Source organism: Ambystoma mexicanum, chromosome 11 (genome assembly GCF_040938575.1).
Source record: "Ambystoma mexicanum isolate Mex_15411 chromosome 11, UKY_AmexF1_1, whole genome shotgun sequence".
In the NCBI taxonomy this organism is placed as follows: Eukaryota; Metazoa; Chordata; class Amphibia; order Caudata; family Ambystomatidae; genus Ambystoma; species Ambystoma mexicanum.
The window spans coordinates 821,475,552-821,488,357 of NC_090934.1; the positions used below are offsets into that span (position 1 = coordinate 821,475,552).

General features: G+C 46.3%; 9 non-coding genes across 9 annotated transcripts; all 9 read right to left on the reverse strand.

The window, feature by feature from the left end:
* Window positions 1-175: 175 nt before the first annotated feature.
* On the reverse strand, window positions 176-249 carry TRNAN-GUU (transfer RNA asparagine (anticodon GUU)). The gene has a single exon. It is a non-coding gene; the product is annotated as a tRNA-Asn (tRNA).
* A 1,791-nt stretch (window positions 250-2,040) lies between these two features.
* TRNAW-CCA (transfer RNA tryptophan (anticodon CCA)) lies at window positions 2,041-2,112 on the reverse strand. Its single transcript has one exon. It is a non-coding gene; the product is annotated as a tRNA-Trp (tRNA).
* Window positions 2,113-2,425: 313 nt separating this feature from the next.
* Window positions 2,426-2,499, reverse strand: TRNAN-GUU (transfer RNA asparagine (anticodon GUU)). Its single transcript has one exon. It is a non-coding gene; the product is annotated as a tRNA-Asn (tRNA).
* Window positions 2,500-4,289: 1,790 nt separating this feature from the next.
* On the reverse strand, window positions 4,290-4,361 carry TRNAW-CCA (transfer RNA tryptophan (anticodon CCA)). The gene has a single exon. It is a non-coding gene; the product is annotated as a tRNA-Trp (tRNA).
* Window positions 4,362-6,538: 2,177 nt separating this feature from the next.
* TRNAW-CCA (transfer RNA tryptophan (anticodon CCA)) lies at window positions 6,539-6,610 on the reverse strand. The gene has a single exon. It is a non-coding gene; the product is annotated as a tRNA-Trp (tRNA).
* Window positions 6,611-6,923: 313 nt separating this feature from the next.
* Window positions 6,924-6,997, reverse strand: TRNAN-GUU (transfer RNA asparagine (anticodon GUU)). The gene has a single exon. It is a non-coding gene; the product is annotated as a tRNA-Asn (tRNA).
* A 1,790-nt stretch (window positions 6,998-8,787) lies between these two features.
* On the reverse strand, window positions 8,788-8,859 carry TRNAW-CCA (transfer RNA tryptophan (anticodon CCA)). The gene has a single exon. It is a non-coding gene; the product is annotated as a tRNA-Trp (tRNA).
* Window positions 8,860-11,421: 2,562 nt separating this feature from the next.
* Window positions 11,422-11,494, reverse strand: TRNAW-CCA (transfer RNA tryptophan (anticodon CCA)). The gene has a single exon. It is a non-coding gene; the product is annotated as a tRNA-Trp (tRNA).
* Window positions 11,495-11,807: 313 nt separating this feature from the next.
* On the reverse strand, window positions 11,808-11,881 carry TRNAN-GUU (transfer RNA asparagine (anticodon GUU)). The gene has a single exon. It is a non-coding gene; the product is annotated as a tRNA-Asn (tRNA).
* Window positions 11,882-12,806: the final 925 nt, after the last annotated feature.

Genomic DNA, 12,806 nt, shown 5'->3' on the forward strand with positions numbered 1-12,806 from the left:
CCCTTCCCATGAAGTCTTGATGTTTATGAATTGAATGGCAAGTTTTGAAAAACTAAAGCAAGCGAGAAGAATTGCTTGCAGTTTATTGGATTTTTTGGACGTCAGCAGACGAGACCTGCGAGAGGTAAACAGAAGTCCATAGTTGGTCACGCTGAATTTTTGAGCCAAAATGCACCGTCCCTGGGTGGGCTTGAACCACCAACCTTTCGGTTAACAGCCGAACGCGCTAACCGATTGCGCCACAGAGACTCATGCAGCTCTTACACAGGGGCCTGATTGGTGTGCTGTTTGCTTATGCTTCCCAGGCAACCTGAAATTATTTCTAAAATAGCTCTTTTTCCCCACAGCAAATCAGGGTATCAAGCACTTCCCTACCTCCCCTAATCCACAAACACAGGGGATTTAGTAGAGGACAGAGCCCATCAACAGTGCACCAAATGCCCTCTGTGTAGGCATAACTTGCTATGAGGAGAAAGCCACAGTTGCGCACTTGTGTTAAAAGGGGACAGTAGGCTGAACCCAGAGAACACGGGAGAAATGACTCAGGTTTACTGAGTGGAACACTCTGTGTCTTTGTGCCAAAAACAGCAGCGTCTTTTCGGTTAACAGCCGAACGCGCTAACCAATTGCACCACAGAGACTCACTGGCATGTGTGTTCTGCCTTTGGCCTGATTGCATTGCTATTTTTTTCTGATTGGCAGAAAACCTGAACTTTTTTCTGAAAAAGGCATGCCTCTCTTAGCACTGCAGTGCATTAGAGTGCTCCCTTGCTTCCCTGAATCCCCAAATACACAACCACCTTGGGCACAATAGAAGACACATTCCAGCAGATTTAGCAAGATTGCACCAAGGATTCTATATGTAGGTACCTTGCTGAGAAGCAAGACCTGCAGTTGCATTCTTCTGTTAAAAGAGGGCAGCAGAGTGCACCAAGAGAACTTGGGGGAAGTAGCTTATGTTAACTACTTGCCATGCTCTTTATAGATCCCTCTGTTTGACTGGGTGAATTCTAATTTCTGGGGTAGAGTAAGCAATTTTTGGATCTAGATGCTGTGCGCAACAGGAATGCTATATACTGCACTGTACTGCTACTGAAAAGTTACCAATTTTACAGGATGTTCAGGTAAGCTTTGTTTCAGAAAACAACTTGCTAGAGGCACTAAGACAGATTACTGGGACAAAGGAAGAGGGTTTGGGGATTATCACATCTCATATGAAAGGTACAGTCACGCCCGAGACAACTCTGAGTGCCTCCTCAAATTCTAAGAAATGCGAACTGGGGTCCTACGCCTTTTATTGCCAGTGGATCTTTGTGTTTCAGACAAATGTGCACGCCTCCCAGAGCCCCTTGCAATGCACTTAGGGAAAGGGGGGAAGGTGCTGTGAAGCCCTCTCGCTGACAATGTCTCTCTTGTCTATAATGTAACTATGAGAGAGAGAGAAATAGGCAATGCAAGAGTGAAAAAGTAAAATGGAAATGTGTCTACTGAGACCAGTATAAGGGGAAATTCTCACAATCCAGGACCGACAGTTGATTGGGAGGGCGCTTACAGGTTTCCGACACCAGACCGGTACCTGAACTCACAAACCCAAACTGCAAAGTGATGCCCATTGCCACTAGACTGCCGACCCCCTTTCGGGGCCCCAACATATATCCTTTAGTCACACCTAGAGTTCCCAGGACAGTGCAGCATTCAGCGATTACACGAAAATATTGACAGCGCTAGGAGGCCATGCAAATGGCAGAGGTATGCTTTACAAAGCCCACGTAGCGTGCACAAAACAGCACATCAGTCAGGCCCACTTGAAGAGATGGTAAAGAGGAAATACTTCTGCTGCATCCAGTAAAACATAGAGATTGGCCTGCTTTAAAGGTTGACCATGTCCTTCATGGGTGTCTGTCAATATGATACTTCCCTGCTGCAAAGCTTACATTCGAAACGCCAGAACAACTAGGCCCAGAGCACAAAGATGCAGTCAGGTTGAAATAACGAGATACTGAAGAGCAATTTTGTATTTTAGAGTGGGAAAAGGAAGTATGACCCCGAGGTGATTTGAACACACAACCTTCTGATCTGGAGTCAGACGCGCTACCATTGCGCCACGAGGTCCTTGTGGCAATCCACCTGGTGTGTCTGATGACAGAATAAAGGTAGGAGACGTACATGCACCTGCAGAGCCTCATTGCTTCTTTAAGTAGACTGGCTAGGATAGCTTCCTTCTGTGCATCAGTACACACTGCAGCCAAACCCTTCCCATGAAGTCTTGATGTTTATGAATTGAATGGCAAGTTTTGAAAAACTAAAGCAAGCGAGAAGAATTGCTTACAGTTTATTGGATTTTTTGGACGTCAGCAGACGAGACCTGCGAGAGGTAAACAGAAGTTCATAGTTGGTCATGCTGAATTTTTGAGCCAAAATGCATCGTCCCTGGGTGGGCTTGAACCACCAACCTTTCGGTTAACAGCCGAACGCGCTAACCGATTGCGCCACAGAGACTCATGCAGTGCTTACACTGGGGCCTGATTGGTGTGCTGTTTGCTTATGCTTCCCAGGCAACCTGAAAATATTTCTAAAATAGCTCTATTTCCCACAGCAAATCAGGGTATCAAGCACTTCCCTACCTCCCCTAATCCACAAACACAGGGGATTTAGTAGAGGACAGAGCCCATCAACAGTGCACCAAATGTCCTCTGTGTAGGCATAACTTGCTATGAGGAGAAAGCCACAGTTGCGCACTTGTGTTAAAAGGGGACAGTAGGCTGAACCCAGAGAACACGGGAGAAATGACTCAGGTTTACTGAGTGGAACACTCTGTGTCTTTGTGCCAAAAACAGCAGCGTCTTTTCGGTTAACAGCCGAACGCGCTAACCAATTGTGCCACAGAGACTCACTGGCATGTGTGTTCTGCCTTTGGCCTTATTGCATTGCTATTTTTTTCTGATTGGCAGAAAACCTGAACTTCTTTCTGAAAAAGGCATGCCTCTCTTAGCACTGAAGTGCATTAGACTGCTCCCTTGCTTCCCTGAGTCCCCAAATACACAACCACCTTGGGCACAATAGAAGACACATTCCAGCAGATTTAGCAAGAGTGCACCAAGGTTTCTATATGTAGGTACCTTGCTGAGAAGCAAGACCTGCAGTTGCATTCTTCTGTTAAAAGAGGGCAGCAGAGTGCACCAAGAGAACTTGGGGGAAGTAGCTTATGTTAACTACTTGCCATGATCTTTATAGATCCCTCTGTTTGACTGGGTGAATTCTAATTTCTGGGGTAGAGTAAGCAATTTTTGGATCTAGATGCTGTGCGCAACAGGAATGCTATATACTGCACTGTACTGCTACTGAAAAGTTACCAATTTTACAGGATGTTCAGGTAAGCTTTGTTTCAGAAAACAACTTGCTAGAGGCCCTAGGACAGATTACTGGGACAAAGGAAGAGGGTTTGGGGATTAGCACATCTCCTATGAAAGGTACAGTCACGCCCGAGACAACTCTGAGTGCCTCCTCAAATTCTAAGAAATGCGAACTGGGGTCCTACGCCTTTTATTGCCAGTGGATCTTTGTGTTTCAGACAAATGTGCACGCCTCCCAGAGCCCCATGCAATGCACTTAGGGAAATGGGGGAAGGTGCTGTGCAACCCTCTGGCTGACAATGTCTCTCTTGTCTATAATGTATCTATGAGAGAGAGAGAAATAGGCAATGCGAGAGTGAAAAAGTAAAATGGAAATGTGTCTACTGAGACCAGTATAAGGGGAAATCCTCACAATCCAGGACCGACAGTTGATTGGGAGGGCGCTTACAGGTTTCCGACACCAGACCGGTACCTGAACTCACAAACCCAAACTGCAAAGTGATGCCCATTGCCACTAGACTGCCGACCCCCTTTCGGGGCCCCAACATATATCCTTTAGTCACACCTAGAGTTCCCAGGACAGTGCAGCATTCAGCGATTACACGAAAATTTTGACAGCGCTAGGAGGCCATGCAAATGGCAGAGGTATGTTTTACAAAGCCCACGTAGCGTGCACAAAACAGCACATCAGTCAGGCCCACTTGAAGAGATGGTAAAGAGGAAATACTTCTGCTGCATCCAGTAAAACATAGAGATTGGCCTGCTTTAAAGGTTGACCATGTCCTTCATGGGTGTCTGTCAATATGATACTTCCCTGCTGCAAAGCTTACATTCGAAACGCCAGAACAACTAGGCCCAGAGCACAAAGATGCAGTCAGGTTGAAATAACGAGATACTGAAGAGCAATTTTGTATTTTAGAGTGGGAAAAGGAAGTATGACCCCGAGGTGATTTGAACACACAACCTTCTGATCTGGAGTCAGACGCGCTACCATTGCGCCACGAGGTCCTTGTGGCAATCCACCTGGTGTGTCTGATGACAGAATAAAGGTAGGAGACGTACATGCACCTGCAGAGCCTCATTGCTTCTTTAAGTAGACTGGCTAGGATAGCTTCCTTCTGTGCATCAGTACACACTGCAGCCAAACCCTTCCCATGAAGTCTTGATGTTTATGAATTGAATGGCAAGTTTTGAAAAACTAAAGCAAGCGAGAAGAATTGCTTACAGTTTATTGGATTTTTTGGACGTCAGCAGACGAGACCTGCGAGAGGTAAACAGAAGTTCATAGTTGGTCATGCTGAATTTTTGAGCCAAAATGCATCGTCCGTGGGTGGGCTTGAACCACCAACCTTTCGGTTAACAGCCGAACGCACTAACCGATTGCGCCACAGAGACTCATGCAGTGCTTACACTGGGGCCTGATTGGTGTGCTGTTTGCTTATGCTTCCCAGGCAACCTGAAAATATTTCTAAAATAGCTCTATTTCCCACAGCAAATCAGGGTATCAAGCACTTCCCTACCTCCCCTAATCCACAAACACAGGGGATTTAGTAGAGGACAGAGCCCATCAACAGTGCACCAAATGTCCTCTGTGTAGGCATAACTTGCTATGAGGAGAAAGCCACAGTTGCGCACTTGTGTTAAAAGGGGACAGTAGGCTGAACCCAGAGAACACGGGAGAAATGACTCAGGTTTACTGAGTGGAACACTCTGTGTCTTTGTGCCAAAAACAGCAGCGTCTTTTCGGTTAACAGCCGAACGCGCTAACCAATTGTGCCACAGAGACTCACTGGCATGTGTGTTCTGCCTTTGGCCTTATTGCATTGCTATTTTTTTCTGATTGGCAGAAAACCTGAACTTTTTTCTGAAAAAGGCATGCCTCTCTTAGCACTGCAGTGCATTAGACTGCTCCCTTGCTTCCCTGAGTCCCCAAATACACAACCACCTTGGGCACAATAGAAGACACATTCCAGCAGATTTAGCAAGAGTGCACCAAGGTTTCTATATGTAGGTACCTCGCTGAGAAGCAAGACCTGCAGTTGCATTCTTCTGTTAAAAGACGGCAGCAGAGTGCACCAAGAGAACTTGGGGGAAGTAGCTTATGTTAACTACTTGCCATGATCTTTATAGATCCCACTGTTTGACTGGGTGAATTCTAATTTCTGGGGTAGAGTAAGCAATTTTTGGATCTAGATGCTGTGCGCAACAGGAATGCTATATACTGCACTGTACTGCTACTGAAAAGTTACCAATTTTACAGGATGTTCAGGTAAGCTTTGTTTCAGAAAACAACTTGCTAGAGGCCCTAGGACAGATTACTGGGACAAAGGAAGAGGGTTTGGGGATTAGCACATCTCCTATGAAAGGTACAGTCACGCCCGAGACAACTCTGAGTGCCTCCTCAAATTCTAAGAAATGCGAACTGGGGTCCTACGCCTTTTATTGCCAGTGGATCTTTGTGTTTCAGACAAATGTGCACGCCTCCCAGAGCCCCATGCAATGCACTTAGGGAAATGGGGGAAGGTGCTGTGCAACCCTCTCGCTGACAATGTCTCTCTTGTCTATAATGTATCTATGAGAGAGAGAGAAATAGGCAATGCGAGAGTGAAAAAGTAAAATGGAAATGTGTCTACTGAGACCAGTATAAGGGGAAATCCTCACAATCCAGGACCGACAGTTGATTGGGAGGGCGCTTACAGGTTTCCGACACCAGACCGGTACCTGAACTCACAAACCCAAACTGCAAAGTGATGCCCATTGCCACTAGACTGCCGACCCCCTTTCGGGGCCCCAACATATATCCTTTAGTCACACCTAGAGTTCCCAGGACAGTGCAGCATTCAGCGATTACACGAAAATTTTGACAGCGCTAGGAGGCCATGCAAATGGCAGAGGTATGCTTTACAAAGCCCACGTTGCGTGCACAAAACAGCACATCAGTCAGGCCCACTTGAAGAGATGGTAAAGAGGAAATACTTCTGCTGCATCCAGTAAAACATAGAGATTGGCCTGCTTTAAAGGTTGACCATGTCCTTCATGGGTGTCTGTCAATATGATACTTCCCTGCTGCAAAGCTTACATTCGAAACGCCAGAACAACTAGGCCCAGAGCACAAAGATGCAGTCAGGTTGAAATAACGAGATACTGAAGAGCAATTTTGTATTTCAGAGTGGGAAAAGGAAGTATGACCCCGACGTGATTTGAACACACAACCTTCTGATCTGGAGTCAGACGCGCTACCATTGCGCCACGAGGTCCTTGTGGCAATCCACCTGGTGTGTCTGATGACAGAATAAAGGTAGGAGACGTACATGCACCTGCAGAGCCTCATTGCTTCTTTAGGTAGACTGGCTAGGATAGCTTCCTTCTGTGCATCAGTACACGCTGCAGCCAAACCCTTCCCATGAAGTCTTGATGTTTATGAATTGAATGGCAAGTTTTGAAAAACTAAAGCAAGCGAGAAGAATTGCTTGCAGTTTATTGGATTTTTTGGACGTCAGCAGACGAGACCTGCGAGAGGTAAACAGAAGTCCATAGTTGGTCACGCTGAATTTTTGAGCCAAAATGCACCGTCCCTGGGTGGGCTTGAACCACCAACCTTTCGGTTAACAGCCGAACGCGCTAACCGATTGCGCCACAGAGACTCATGCAGCTCTTACACAGGGGCCTGATTGGTGTGCTGTTTGCTTATGCTTCCCAGGCAACCTGAAAATATTTCTAAAATAGCTCTTTTTCCCACAGCAAATCAGGGTATCAAGCACTTCCCTACCTCCCCTAATCCACAAACACAGGGGATTTAGTAGAGGACAGAGCCCATCAACAGTGCACCAAATGCCCTCTGTGTAGGCATAACTTGCTATGAGGAGAAAGCCACAGTTGCGCACTTGTGTTAAAAGGGGACAGTAGGCTGAACCCAGAGAACACGGGAGAAATGACTCAGGTTTACTGAGTGGAACACTCTGTGTCTTTGTGCCAAAAACAGCAGCGTCTTTTCGGTTAACAGCCGAACGCGCTAACCAATTGCACCACAGAGACTCACTGGCATGTGTGTTCTGCCTTTGGCCTGATTGCATTGCTATTTTTTTCTGATTGGCAGAAAACCTGAACTTTTTTCTGAAAAAGGCATGCCTCTCTTAGCACTGCAGTGCATTAGAGTGCTCCCTTGCATCCCTGAATCCCCAAATACACAACCACCTTGGGCACAATAGAAGACACATTCCAGCAGATTTAGCAAGATTGCACCAAGGATTCTATATGTAGGTACCTTGCTGAGAAGCAAGACCTGCAGTTGCATTCTTCTGTTAAAAGAGGGCAGCAGAGTGCACCAAGAGAACTTGGGGGAAGTAGCTTATGTTAACTACTTGCCATGCTCTTTATAGATCCCTCTGTTTGACTGGGTGAATTCTAATTTCTGGGGTAGAGTAAGCAATTTTTGGATCTAGATGCTGTGCGCAACAGGAATGATATATACTGCACTGTACTGCTACTGAAAAGTTACCAATTTTACAGGATGTTCAGGTAAGCTTTGTTTCAGAAAACAACTTGCTAGAGGCACTAAGACAGATTACTGGGACGAAGGAAGAGGGTTTGGGGATTATCACATCTCATATGAAAGGTACAGTCACGCCCGAGACAACTCTGAGTGCCTCCTCAAATTCTAAGAAATGCGAACTGGGGTCCTACGCCTTTTATTGCCAGTGGATCTTTGTGTTTCAGACAAATGTGCACGCCTCCCAGAGCCCCTTGCAATGCACTTAGGGAAAGGGGGGAAGGTGCTGTGAAGCCCTCTCGCTGACAATGTCTCTCTTGTCTATAATGTAACTATGAGAGAGAGAGAAATAGGCAATGCGAGAGTGAAAAAGTAAAATGGAAATGTGTCTACTGAGACCAGTATAAGGGGAAATCCTCACAATCCAGGACCGACAGTTGATTGGGAGGGCGCTTACAGGTTTCCGACACCAGACCGGTACCTGAACTCACAAACCCAAACTGCAAAGTGATGCCCATTGCCACTAGACTGCCGACCCCCTTTCGGGGCCCCAACATATATCCTTTAGTCACACCTAGAGTTCCCAGGACAGTGCAGCATTCAGCGATTACACGAAAATATTGACAGCGCTAGGAGGCCATGCAAATGGCAGAGGTATGCTTTACAAAGCCCACGTAGCGTGCACAAAACAGCACATCAGTCAGGCCCACTTGAAGAGATGGTAAAGAGGAAATACTTCTGCTGCATCCAGTAAAACATAGAGATTGGCCTGCTTTAAAGGTTGACCATGTCCTTCATGGGTGTCTGTCAATATGATACTTCCCTGCTGCAAAGCTTACATTCGAAACGCCAGAACAACTAGGCCCAGAGCACAAAGATGCAGTCAGGTTGAAATAACGAGATACTGAAGAGCAATTTTGTATTTTAGAGTGGGAAAAGGAAGTATGACCCCGAGGTGATTTGAACACACAACCTTCTGATCTGGAGTCAGACGCGCTACCATTGCGCCACGAGGTCCTTGTGGCAATCCACCTGGTGTGTCTGATGACAGAATAAAGGTAGGAGACGTACATGCACCTGCAGAGCCTCATTGCTTCTTTAAGTAGACTGGCTAGGATAGCTTCCTTCTGTGCATCAGTACACACTGCAGCCAAACCCTTCCCATGAAGTCTTGATGTTTATGAATTGAATGGCAAGTTTTGAAAAACTAAAGCAAGCGAGAAGAATTGCTTACAGTTTATTGGATTTTTTGGACGTCAGCAGACGAGACCTGCGAGAGGTAAACAGAAGTTCATAGTTGGTCATGCTGAATTTTTGAGCCAAAATGCATCGTCCCTGGGTGGGCTTCACCACCAACCTTTCGGTTAACAGCCGAACGCGCTAACCGATTGCGCCACAGAGACTCATGCAGTGCTTACACTGGGGCCTGATTGGTGTGCTGTTTGCTTATGCTTCCCAGGCAACCTGAAAATATTTCTAAAATAGCTCTATTTCCCACAGCAAATCAGGGTATCAAGCACTTCCCTACCTCCCCTAATCCACAAACACAGGGGATTTAGTAGAGGACAGAGCCCATCAACAGTGCACCAAATGTCCTCTGTGTAGGCATAACTTGCTATGAGGAGAAAGCCACAGTTGCGCACTTGTGTTAAAAGGGGACAGTAGGCTGAACCCAGAGAACACGGGAGAAATGACTCAGGTTTACTGAGTGGAACACTCTGTGTCTTTGTGCCAAAAACAGCAGCGTCTTTTCGGTTAACAGCCGAATGCGCTAACCGATTGCGCCACAGAGACTCATGCAGTGCTTACACTGGGGCCTGATTGGTGTGCTCTTTGCTTATGCTTCCCAGGCAACCTGAAAATATTTCTAAAATAGCTCTATTTCCCACAGCAAATCAGGGTATCAAGCACTTCCCTACCTCCCGTAATCCACAAACACAGGGGATTTAGTAGAGGACAGAGCCCATCAACAGTGCACCAAATGTCCTCTGTGTAGGCATAACTTGCTATGAGGAGAAAGCCACAGTTGCGCACTTGTGTTAAAAGGGGACAGTAGGCTGAACCCAGAGAACACGGGAGAAATGACTCAGGTTTACTGAACACTCTGTGTCTTTGTGCCCAAAACAGCAGCGTCTTTTCGGTTAACAGCCGAACGCGCTAACCAATTGCGCCACAGAGACTCATTGGCATGTGTGTTCTGCCTTTGGCCTGATTGCATTGCTATTTTTTTCTGATTGGCAGAAAACCTGAACTTTTTTCTGAAAAAGGCATGCCTCTCTTAGCACTGCAGTGCATTAGACTGCTCCCTTGCTTCCCTGAGTCCCCAAATACACAACCACCTTGGGCACAATAGAAGACACATTCCAGCAGATTTAGCAAGAGTGCACCAAGGATTCTATATGTAGGTACCTTGCTGAGAAGCAAGACCTGCAGTTGCATTCTTCTGTTAAAAGAGGGCAGCAGAGTGCACCAAGAGAACTTGGGGGAAGTAGCTTATGTTAACTACTTGCCATGATCTTTATAGATCCCTCTGTTTGACTGGGTGAATTCTAATTTCTGGGGTAGAGTAAGCAATTTTTGGATCTAGATGCTGTGCGCAACAGGAATGCTATATACTGCACTGTACTGCTACTGAAAAGTTACCAATTTTACAGGATGTTCAGGTAAGCTTTGTTTCAGAAAACAACTTGCTAGAGGCCCTAGGACAGATTACTGGGACAAAGGAAGAGGGTTTGGGGATTAGCACATCTCCTATGAAAGGTACAGTCACGCCCGAGACAACTCTGAGTGCCTCCTCAAATTCTAAGAAATGCGAACTGGGGTCCTACGCCTTTTATTGCCAGTGGATCTTTGTGTTTCAGACAAATGTGCACGCCTCCTAGAGCCCCATGCAATGCACTTAGGGAAATGGGGGAAGGTGCTGTGCAACCCTCTCGCTGACAATGTCTCTCTTGTCTATAATGTATCTATGAGAGAGAGAGAAATAGGCAATGCGAGAGTGAAAAAGTAAAATGGAAATGTGTCTACTGAGACCAGTATAAGGGGAAATCCTCACAATCCAGGACCGACAGTTGATTGGGAGGGCGCTTACAGGTTTCCGACACCAGACCGGTACCTGAACTCACAAACCCAAACTGCAAAGTGATGGGCATTGCCACTAGACTGCCGACCCCCTTTCGGGGCCCCAGCATAAATCCTTTAGTCACACCTAGAGTTCCCAGGACACTGCAGCATTCAGCAATTACACGAAAATATTGACAGCGCTAGGAGGCCATGCAAATGGCAGAGGTATGCTTTACAAAGCCCACGTAGCGTGCACAAAACAGCACATCAGTCAGGCCCACTTGAAGAGATGGTAAAGAGGAAATACTTCTGCTGCATCCAGTAAAACATAGAGATTGGCCTGCTTTAAAGGTTGACCATGTACTTCATGGGTGTCTGTCAATATGATACTTCCCTGCTGCAAAGCTTACATTCGAAACGCCAGAACAACTAGGCCCAGAGCACAAAGATGCAGTCAGGTTGAAATAACGAGATACTGAAGAGCAATTTTGTATTTCAGAGTGGGAAAAGGAAGTATGACCCCCGACGTGATTTGAACACGCAACCTTCTGATCTGGAGTCAGACGCGCTACCATTGCGCCACGAGGTCCTTGTGGCAGTCCACCTGGTGTGTCTGATGACAGAATAAAGGTAGGAGACGTACATGCACCTGCAGAGCCTCATTGCTTCTTTAGGTAGACTGGCTAGGATAGCTTCCTTCTGTGCATCAGTACACGCTGCAGCCAAACCCTTCCCATGAAGTCTTGATGTTTATGAATTGAATGGCAAGTTTTGAAAAACTAAAGCAAGCGAGAAGAATTGCTTGCAGTTTATTGGATTTTTTGGACGTCAGCAGACGAGACCTGCGAGAGGTAAACAGAAGTCCATAGTTGGTCACGCTGAATTTTTGAGCCAAAATGCACCGTCCCTGGGTGGGCTTGAACCACCAACCTTTCGGTTAACAGCCGAACGCGCTAACCGATTGCGCCACAGAGACTCATGCAGTGCTTACACTGGGGCCTGATTGGTGTGCTGTTTGCTTATGCTTCCCAGGCAACCTGAAAATATTTCTAAAATAGCTCTATTTCCCACAGCAAATCAGGGTATCAAGCACTTCCCTACCTCCCCTAATCCACAAACACAGGGGATTTAGTAGAGGACAGAGCCCATCAACAGTGCACCAAATGTCCTCTGTGTAGGCATAACTTGCTATGAGGAGAAAGCCACAGTTGCGCACTTGTGTTAAAAGGGGACAGTAGGCTGAACCCAGAGAACACGGGAGAAATGACTCAGGTTTACTGAGTGGAACACTCTGTGTCTTTGTGCCAAAAACAGCAGCGTCTTTTCGGTTAACAGCCGAACGCGCTAACCAATTGTGCCACAGAGACTCACTGGCATGTGTGTTCTGCCTTTGGCCTTATTGCATTGCTATTTTTTTCTGATTGGCAGAAAACCTGAACTTTTTTCTGAAAAAGGCATGCCTCTCTTAGCACTGCAGTGCATTAGACTGCTCCCTTGCTTCCCTGAGTCCCCAAATACACAACCACCTTGGGCACAATAGAAGACACATTCCAGCAGATTTAGCAAGAGTGCACCAAGGTTTCTATATGTAGGTACCTTGCTGAGAAGCAAGACCTGCAGTTGCATTCTTCTGTTAAAAGAGGGCAGCAGAGTGCACCAAGAGAACTTGGGGGAAGTAGCTTATGTTAACTACTTGCCATGATCTTTATAGATCCCACTGTTTGACTGGGTGAATTCTAATTTCTGGGGTAGAGTAAGCAATTTTTGGATCTAGATGCTGTGCGCAACAGGAATGCTATATACTGCACTGTACTGCTACTGAAAAGTTACCAATTTTACAGGATGTTCAGGTAAGCTTTGTTTCAGAAAACAACTTGCTAGAGGCCCTAGGACAGATTACT